Source organism: Nanorana parkeri, unplaced genomic scaffold, assembly GCF_000935625.1.
Source record: "Nanorana parkeri isolate BGI_ZX_2015 unplaced genomic scaffold, ASM93562v1 scaffold1851, whole genome shotgun sequence".
Classification (NCBI taxonomy): Eukaryota; Metazoa; Chordata; class Amphibia; order Anura; family Dicroglossidae; genus Nanorana; species Nanorana parkeri.
The window spans coordinates 255,210-265,194 of NW_017308119.1; the positions used below are offsets into that span (position 1 = coordinate 255,210).

A 9,985-nucleotide genomic window follows, 5' to 3' on the forward strand; every position below is an offset into this window, starting at 1 on the left:
GTTTCTCGCGCCGGGGGGGGGGGGGGGGGGGGGTCATAATCCAAGGCGACACCTATAAATTGAGGGGCTACTCTTCCCTGTGGGACATGATCCCATGAACACCTAAAAATGAAGGGGCTATCTATACTTCGATGGGGGTCATGATTTATTTATACCTATGAATTGAGGGGCTATTCTCCCCTGGGAATCATGATCCCACAGATACCTATAAATTAAGGTGGATATAGATCCAGGGGGACATGATCCCAAAGACACCTATAAATTGATGGGCTACTCTCCCCTGGGGATCATGATAGATAGATTGAGGGGCTATTCTCCCCTGGGGGGGGTCAAGATCCAATTGGCACATATGAACTGAGGGACTATTCTCCCCTAAGGATCATGATCCCACAGATACCTATAAATTAGGGGATATACATCCAGGGGGTCATGATCCCATCGACATCATTTGGGGGCTATATTCCCTTTTTAAATACATTTTAATTACATATATTTGGCACCCCCACACTTTTATTGTAGTGAGTATGAACATTTTTCTCACTGTTGGGACATTGGGAAGGTTTTGGAAGAATGTACCGGGCCTTGGTCTCACTATAGAACCACTGCTCTATGTAAATCCAAACCAGAACCACTGCTCTATGTAAATCCAAGCAAAAAAAGAAAAATGTCTGGACCTGGTGCAGGTTCTGGGGCCGTCATCCTGATCCTATCTGGTGAGTTACTGACCTTGGAAAAAGGACAGGCAGGACAGCAATGCAAATTTTACAAGAGGCAACTGGACCCGTCATCGTCAGCTGAGGGCATGCTAAGAGGCAAGTGTGACAACGTGCAAGTATCTCGTACAAGAGCCCCCAACCCCCCGCCCCACCCTGTGGATTTTACTTTTGGTTTAAAAGGAGAACTATGAGATGAGTGATTGTCACTCAGTTTCATAGTTCTAGCCGACCTGTGACAATGAGACTGTCACAGGTCGGCTCAGTAGATCGGGAGGTGAGCGAACACATACCGGCGTTCGCTCGCCTCTCGATCCTGTCACGGCTCTCTGCCGTGACAGGGGAAGGGCTGGATTCCCCCCGCTCCGATCCGCCAGCGCTGACTGGCGGAACGGACGGGGGCGGGTACAGCTGGCTCTGCCTCTAGATAGGCGGAGCCAGCTGTCACTCACGCAGCAGGTGGATCTCGACATTGTCGGGATCCGCTCCGGCGTGTCAGTATACTGCGAGCTGTAGCTCCCTATATACTGAGCTTATGGTAACGGGAGGATGCTAGTTTTTGTCCTCCCGTTACCCTAAGGAGAACTATGGGGAAAAACACTGACCCCATTAGTTCTCCTTTAAGGAAGTGAAGAGAAGAAGTCAGAGAAGTGCCGCCATGCGGTTTGATGACCAACAGAAAAAAAAAAAGGATGGTGGGACATTTGTCCAACAGAGGCAGACTACCTTCGAGGAGGTAGTTGGGCCCCCCTTGAATTTAAAGAGTGGAGCAAACTAAAACAACACTGGAAGACATATCATCACCGAAAGCTTGCCCCGGCGGGCTCTAGTTGGGCGGTTATTATATTCCAACCGGCGTATCTAGAAAAGAATCCACTTTTTGTGAAAAGAATGTTATTTGCCGCATTAAACCAGATGCCAACGTGCCAGACATCTGCCATCCGCGGAGACTTTTACACGGGGGGGGGGGGAGGAAGGTTTCCCAGGGAAGTGTTGCTGAAAATTGTACTTTCTATTATGAATATGAGATTTAATATACAGATGGCAGACAGCCAGCCCCGTAACTCATAGGAGCTAAACGTTCCCAGCTACGTCGGCGCTCATAACTCTAAATTACACGCAGGAATCGCCGTCTGCTGTCTCAAAGCCGCCATTTAAAAAGAAGACTGACGGAATTCTTTGCGTCCGCCTAATGAATGAATGAGGCCCTACATTTTTATTGTGTATAAAATTTCTCTCCTTCTATGAAGAATGAAAAATAGCCGAGCAAAGTGCGGGTGATCCCGAGTGTTCCAGGACGGACGGCAACGCCGGGAGATGTGTTGAGTTTGTAATGCAGCTAATTTTGGGCACAACAGCTGCAAAAGCCAGTTATTGGGACGGGCGGGAGTGGAAACGAACGCCGACTTAAAACTACAATGCAGCTTTATTTTAATAACAGAATATAGACTGTTCTTTAAAAAAACAACCTGAAACACACTTTTGCTGCAACGCATTGGGGGTAGAAGTGCATCGCAGTGCCCATCTGAATGCCACCCCAAGGCAATGCAGCTCCAACTCATGTGCATTGATTCCCTGCTTCAAAGAAAATGCTGCATGTCTGTTTTTTAGGCTGTTCCTGTGCGTTCAAAGTTAATAGGCTGACTTAATGCAACAAAAGTTAAAAAGGAGAACTATGAGGTGAGTGAAAATCACTCAGCCTCATAGTTCTAGGCGACCTGTGACAATGAAACTGTCACAGGTCGGCTCAGCAGATCGGGAAGTGAGAGAACACATACCGTCGCTCGCTTACTTCTCGATCATGTCCCCGCAGAGAGCCGAGACTGTCACTCACGGCTCTCTGCAGGGATTCCCTCCTCCCCTGTCCGATCCTCCAGCGCTGACTGGAGGAACGGACGGGGGAGGGGGCGGGTACAGCTGGCTCTGCCTCTAGATAGGCAGAGCCGGCTGTCACTCACGCAGCTGGGTGGATCTTGACAGTAATGTCGGGATCCGTCCCGGCTGCGGCGGTCTCAGTATACCGCAAGCTGTAGCTCGCTATATACTGAGCTTTGGGTGACGTGAGGACGCTAGTTTGTGTCCTCCCGTTACCCTAAGGAGAACTATGGGGAAAAACACTGACCCCATAGTTCTCCTTTAATGTCACTTCAACACACCGCAGTGAAAAACGGTGAATCCAGTTTAAAATGTAGTATAAAATAACATTTATTAATTTCTCTGCACAAGGGAAACTCAGATAAGGATGGAAAGCCTCAGAGGAGCAATCGATGCAGCCAAGTGCAATGGAGCATCAATGGCAATCTGTGTATCGAGGACCTCGGAAGAGATGTCAGAGGTGTTCATTAAATCAACAAAACAAAAATGGCAGCCAATCACATTAATAACTAGCAAAAGGAAGGATCCGCATGTGGAGGACAATACAAATATTGATACAGACATCCCTAAGTGCACTCTGCAGCTTGTCCGCACAAAAAGCACAAAGAAATGGGTTTCAATCCGGTTAAAACCATTGCATACGTTTACAAATACATGAGACGCCGCATCAAGACACCTCTAACAAAATGCAGTTCAACTATATCTGAGCTCCCAACCGAGGACGTGTATATAGCAATGCATAACATTAAAGGAGAACTATGGGGTTAAGGCTTTTCCCCATAGTTCTCCTTAGGGTAACGGGAGGACAGGGGTTAATGTCCCCAAAATTCCCAAGCTTTGAACATCCTCTGGAATTTGAATTTATAAAAAGATAAAAACTATCATACAAGGTAAAAATAGCATTGACATAACGGTGCTGTGCATAGCCTGTACAGAGAGGAACCCAGCAAGTCCTTCCAATACAGAGGGGGGCAGATACAAGACCAGTCACCCCGCACAAGGAGAGAGAGCATCCGTGGCCGGTCTGTATTACAGGAAGGGGCGGAGACTAGACCAGTCACCCTGCACAAGGAGAGAGAGCAGCGGTGACTGGTCTGTATTACAGGAAGGGGCGGAGACTAGACCAGCCTCCCTGCACAAGGAGAGAGAGAGCAGCAGTGACTGGTCTGTATTACAGGAAGTGTTGGAGACTAGACCAGTCACCCTGCACAAGGAGAGAGCGCACCGGTGGCTGGTCCATGTTACAGGAGGGGGCGGAGACGAGACCAGTCACCCTGCACAAGGAGAGAGCGCACCGGTGGCTGGTCCATGTTACAGGAGGGGGCGGAGACGAGACCAGTCACCCTGCACAAGGAAGAGAGCGCACCGGTGGCTGGTCTGTGTTACAGGAAGGGGCGGAGACGAGACCAGTCACCCTGTACAAGGAGAGTGGGTATCAGTGGCTGGTGTGCGTTACAGGAACCTCCTGTGAAAACACAAGAGTTGTTTAATGATGGATTAGAGTGTACATCTAAAATACATAAAGGACGCCAAGATTCAAATAAAAATACACATGGTTCTTGAGAAACATTTTAGTCTGCAGTTCAGCTTACTGCTTCCCATTTAAACCCACTTTAATAGCAGGTTGTAACACCACAAAGGGGCCGAATACTTCCACAACCCTTCCGCACTTAGAAAAAAATCATTGGCTGAAGTTGGGTTGTAATTATCCAATAATTTATGTTTTACATTATGATCTTACACAGTAATTATGGGGAGCTCTGAGCTCGGTATGCGTTACAATAGGATTTCTGTTCAACACAAAATACTTTTCTCGGAGTCCATTGGAGGACACAGGAAGTCTTTAACCTTCGGGTAATACGGCTGCCTACAGGAGGCCTGGACAATGGAAACAAAAGTACTGTAGGCTAGCCCAGGATAACCCCTCTTCCTACCAGCATGCAAAGCAACATCGAGAGCATGATTATTAAACGCAAAGGACCTCGATGGACTCCAAGAAAAATGATTTTACAGCGAGTCCAAAAAATCCTATTTTCCATTGTCCATTGAGGGACACGGGAAGTCTTTAACATTCGAGAAAACCAAAAGCAGTCTAACGGAGGGGATAGGCAATGCAACAAATCGCCAAAAAGTCTAAGAACAAACCCAGAAAATTGGAGACTGCCTGTAGCTCAAAGAGCTTTCTGAAGGACTATACACCCAAAGCTGGGTTCATACGAGGCTGCAAGGTCCACCTGGTAGAACATGGGAGGAGAAGATTACGTGGCAGTCTTGCAAATTGGAGAAACGGTTGCTTGATGTTAAAAAGCTCAAGATCCACCCCTAGATCTAGGAGAGAATGCCTTCACAGGAAAGGATGTTATCCGAACCTTGAGACCATAAGGTTAGATGATGCTCGGCCTGAACCACCGACGGTGGAACAAGAAGCTGGTGCACACTTACAGAGTCCATCTGGGATGACAAAAAAGGGAATCAGTCTTTCTGAAAGCAGCAAAGGCTGCGAGATGACTCAAAGGCCCAACCCCATCCAGGCAATCGTGAACTGCAGCCAGACAGACGGACGGAAGAACAGAGGGACGGAAGAACAATGTCCTGGTTGAGGTGATGGCAGAAGCTACATTAGGCAGGAAGGAGGTCCGAGGACTCAACACCACCTTGTTCCTCTGCAAAACCAGAAAGGCTTTCTTGCAGGAAAAGGCTGCCAGTTCAGACATTTACCTTGCAGAGGTGATGGCTACAAGGAAAACTACCATATGGGTAGGGGTAGAGAAGGGAATGTCTCTAAGGGTTAAAGCAGCAGATTTCTGAGGTGCAGAGAGAACCAGATTCACAGGTAACTTAATGGGGGGAGCTACATGGGAGACCCCTTGTACAAAAGGTCTTACTCAAACAGTGAGAGTCCAATGGCCTCAAATACAGAACAGACAGGGCAAAGAGCCAAAGGCTGATCCAGACCCAGCTGCAGGAAGAACAGGATTCCTCCCGCGGAGAAACTCCTAAGGTGAAAGCACCAAGACTCACACACAGTGAAGTATGCTTTCCATGTCCAATGATAGACCAAGCTAAAACTAGACTTCCTAGCTTTCTGCAAGGCAGGTTTAACCCACTCAGATACCCCCGTCCACCAGAACCTGAAGCCAGCAACTGACTCAAGATGGCAAATTAGTCCTTGGGACAGGAGATCCTGGCGATCTGTAAGAGTCCATGAAACGTCAGCCAGAAGGCTTACCAAGTTGCCGTACCAAAAGGTGTCTGTGCCAGTTCAGAGCAATCAGGATCACCAGAAGCCCTCCATCTTGTTCATACAAAGAGGGCATGGAAGACGTTTGAGGGAGGAAAGGCATAGATGGGGGACATGTAGGTAAGTATCTTTGATGTCCTCAGAAGCCACAGAATCTCCCTATTAAAGAGAGACTCCATTCTGAATGGGTAGACTCCATTCAGAATTTTAGGACTCAAATTTAGACATTCAGAGATTTGGAGATCCAGAATACATTGAATGCCCCCCCTATGGACTTGGCTTGGAAAGGGTGAACAGACTGGTGTAAAACAACTAGAACCGTTCTGCCACAGGAACTGGAGCAATGACACCTTGATCTAGAAGACCCGGGAGGGCTCTGGAGATCTGCTAATCTATTAGGTGACATAGAAAGGCAGCAACTGAGAAACTGAGGAGGGGGCAGGGAGCGAAACTCCAGCTTGTAGCCCTAAGTTACCACCTCAGCAATCAAGCATCTGAGATGTAAGCTGCCCAAGTGTCCGCAAAAGGTTCACATACGTCCTCCCACTCTGGAAAAAGTCAGAGGATTTAGCAGTTTGCATACCAGAACTTGCAGGTAGACAGGGATTTGAGCTGGGGGGGTGGGGGGGGGGGCGGTCTTATTGTAGAGGGACTGGAAAAACAAAAATGGATGTTTCTTAATTTGAGAAGGAGAAAAAAACTTTGCAATCTGTTCCGCTGAGGAAGGTTGGTGCTCTTGCCACCAGAAGCATTCTAGATGATGCAGTCTAGAACTGGTCAGAAGAGATGCAGTGGACCTTGTGGACCAAATGCTTATTATGCCAGGGTAGGGCAGTTCAGCACTTTAGCCAGTAGGCACAATGCACAAGCACAGACATGAGATGAATGCCAGCTACAGCCATCTGCTCTATGCATACTATAAGAGGAATCAGATGAAGGACGGGACCTGCCAGCAAGAACAGAGCTCTAGAAAGGTTTTCCACCTGCTGCAGGACAGGGACTAGAAATCTAGCGATATCTTGGGCTGGCCTACAGTTTGTGTTTGCCAGTGTCCAATCCTCCTATAAGCAGCAGTAAAACCCAAAAGGTTTAGGACTTCCCGTGTGCCCCAATGGACAAGAAAGGTTAAGCCCTCATTCACACAAGAAACAGCCGGCCCGTACAGATCCGTGCACAGGCCGTATTGGGCCGCTCCCGGGAAGGACAGGACTTCTCTCTGGGAGGACAGGATGGATCTCGTCTGCGTCCAAGCAGGGACACCCGCGCGGACGTGCCGTTCAAGTGAGCGTATGGCCGCGTAGTCCCATAGAGAAGGACGGGGGCTGCGTACTCATCACACGCAGCACCTGTCCTTCCCGGGACTGGCCCGATACGGCCCTGCACGCCGCATGGATCTGTACGTGCAAGGCCGTTATTCATGTCTGTACAGACATACACCTAAAAACCAACTGTCCTACATTGGATAAGGGACGATGAAAGGTAGTGTGATATACCTTTAGGTTAGCTCTCTGTCCCCATATGCCAATTTCCATAGAGCATGTGCAAATAAAGGAATCCTGATAACAGAATCACATTCACCCCCTTTATCCCCTCCCCCTCCCCCCCAGCAATCCCTGATTTCTATACTCTTAAAGCAAGTGAGCACTGCATTTCCTCCAAAGCGTCTATACAAGCTGAACTGTTTTTGTGAAGCAGGTTCTATAAAATAGGCGAGAAAACGGATCCACTTCTTGTTGCAGAGGCCTTTCCTGCAGGCACGAGGCCTTTCCTGAAGGCCCGAGGACACGTTATACAAGACCAAGCCTCAGCAAGAGGCTCTCCGAGCCAACGAAGGACGTCAGCTGACACGTCCCGCAGACCCCAGTTACCACAGAGCGGCAGCTGATTCAGAATCTGGCACCCCCAGGTAGCGTGCCTGTCTCTGCGGTCCCCTATCACCTCCACTGATTATAGCTCTGTCTGTGGCTTGTTCTGTAATTCTCCTGATATAAGAGGTGCAGGGCTCGACGTCTCCTGGCACCATCGCGCTGAGCACAAATAAAGACGCTCACTGTTCCAGTTCTAAAGAGAATGTTTAACCCAGCCGAGGACAAATTGCTGCACGGTAGCCGTTTTGGAACTACAAGTCTCACTGAGGGAGGGAGAAAGAGGAGAGGAGAGAGCGTACGCAAGAGGGAGGAGAGAGCGTACGCAAGAGGGAGGAGAGAGCGTACGAAAGAGGGAGGAGAGAGCGTACGAAAGAGGGAGGAGAGAGCGTACGAAAGAGGGAGGAGAGAGCGTACGAAAGAGGGAGGAGAGAGCGTACGAAAGAGGGAGGAGAGAGCGTACGAAAGAGGGAGGAGAGAGCGAGAGAGAGTGTACGCAAGAGGAAAAAGAGGAAAGAGAGGAGAGAGTGTACGCAAGAGGAAAAAGAGGAGAAAGTGTACGCAAGAGGAAAAAGAGGAGAGCAAGAGGGGAAACTCACAGATGGGAGGCACAGAAGAGAAGGGAAAGAAAGAGGGAGAAGTAAAAATGGTGCAAGAGGAGAGAGGGCTCAACAGAGGAGAGAGAAGAAGAAGAATCCCCATTTGGAGGTTAGGCTCTCTGTAATATTTCGGTACTCCAAAAGTTACGTGTTCTTGCCAACACCGAGGCTCCGTGGCTCATGGCCTTCCGAGTTTGCTCAAATCAAACGAGCAATAACCAAAGAGAGTTACAGACCTGCTTGGAAATTAACCAGCTGAGGTCCGGCCTTGTTCCTGAGACACGCGAACCCCCAATGTGTCAAATAAGAGCCTGCGTCACATCGATAAAATTAGACATCCTCCGAAAACCCTCCGACGGTATCACCGGGAGAGCAGCACCAAAAAGTGAACTTGGTGGCCTCACACCAGCTCGCTGCACTGGCAGGTGACCAAACCAAGCACATTTCAGGCCTGTTAAGTCAACAATAGGAAAACCAGAAGGAAAGCGGCCGGGACGGGAGACTACAGATCATTTCCTCCTGGGAAGGCAACAATCTGTTTTCGCTTTAAGCAGAAACCACTCAACGGCTTTTAGAAGAAAAAAGACAATTTGCAGATTAGGCAGACAGGTTCTCAGGAGGTTAGATTGGGCGATTACCGTCACATGGTCGTAAAGCAACCACAAAGTCAAAAACCGCAAAAGAGAAAAAAATAAATCTACATTAAAAAGGAGAACTATGGGGTCAGGGCTTTTCCCCATAGTTCTCCTCAGGGTCGCGGGAGGACACAAACTAGCGTCCTCCCGTCACCCTAGGCTCAGTATATAGAGAGCTACAGCTCGCGGTATACTGAGACGCCGCAGCCGGGACGGATCCCGACAATACTGTCTGGATCCACCCAGCTGCGTGAGTGACAGCCGGCTCTGCCTATCTAGAGGCAGAGCCAGCTGTACCCACCCCCTCCCCCGTCCGTTCCGCCAGTCAGCGCTGTAGGATCAGACAGGGGAGGGAGATCCATGCAGCGAGCCGTGAGTGACAGTCACGGCTCTCTGCACGGATAGATCGAGAAGTGAGCGAGCGCCGGTATGTGTTCGCTCACTTACCGATCTACTGAGCCGGAGTGTGACAGTCTCATTGTCACAGGTCGGCTCAGATTAGGAGGCTGAGTGAAAAGCACTCGACTCATAGTTCTCCTTTAAGGACATGTCAAGTTTCCCCAACCTCCCTCAGTGGAAGCCACCTACCTAAATACTTGCCCCTCAACTCTTCTCGTCTGTGCAGACCAGCCCAGAGACACCCAGGTCTTATGGCTACTCATGGTGGCCCCAGCCACCCAGAGGAGTACAAACCTGCTTTAGGAACAGATGGGGCCAAGCTATACATGGCCAGGACTTTATTTCTGCATAGGCTGTGAATCGACAAGACTACACAGTGAGCAACTTAAGAGCGGGGGCTGAAGAGAAGTATTTGTGTAGGTGGCGGCTACTGAGAGAGGTGGAAGGTTCAAGTTTCCCTTTAAAAAGGAAAAACCATCAGCACTGCAGGGATACAACAAGGTCAAGGGGTGGTTCTGTAATTGTCAGAACCCAGATGAAATAGCTGACACAAATTTCAGCTCAGCACTCGGGAAGTTACAGAGGATTTCTTGTACTTGCAGAAATTGCACTTGGCCTGAAACAGAAAACGAATGCAGCCACCACACCCGAGGACTCG

General features: G+C 49.1%; 1 protein-coding gene across 1 annotated transcript in view; it reads right to left on the minus strand.

Moving 5' to 3' along the window:
* Positions 1-9,985, minus strand: part of LOC108799901 (histone-lysine N-methyltransferase SETD2-like) — a gene marked incomplete at its 5' end in the record, with an annotated part of 34,963 nt that overhangs the window by 9,327 nt on the left and 15,651 nt on the right. The window lies entirely within an intron of this gene.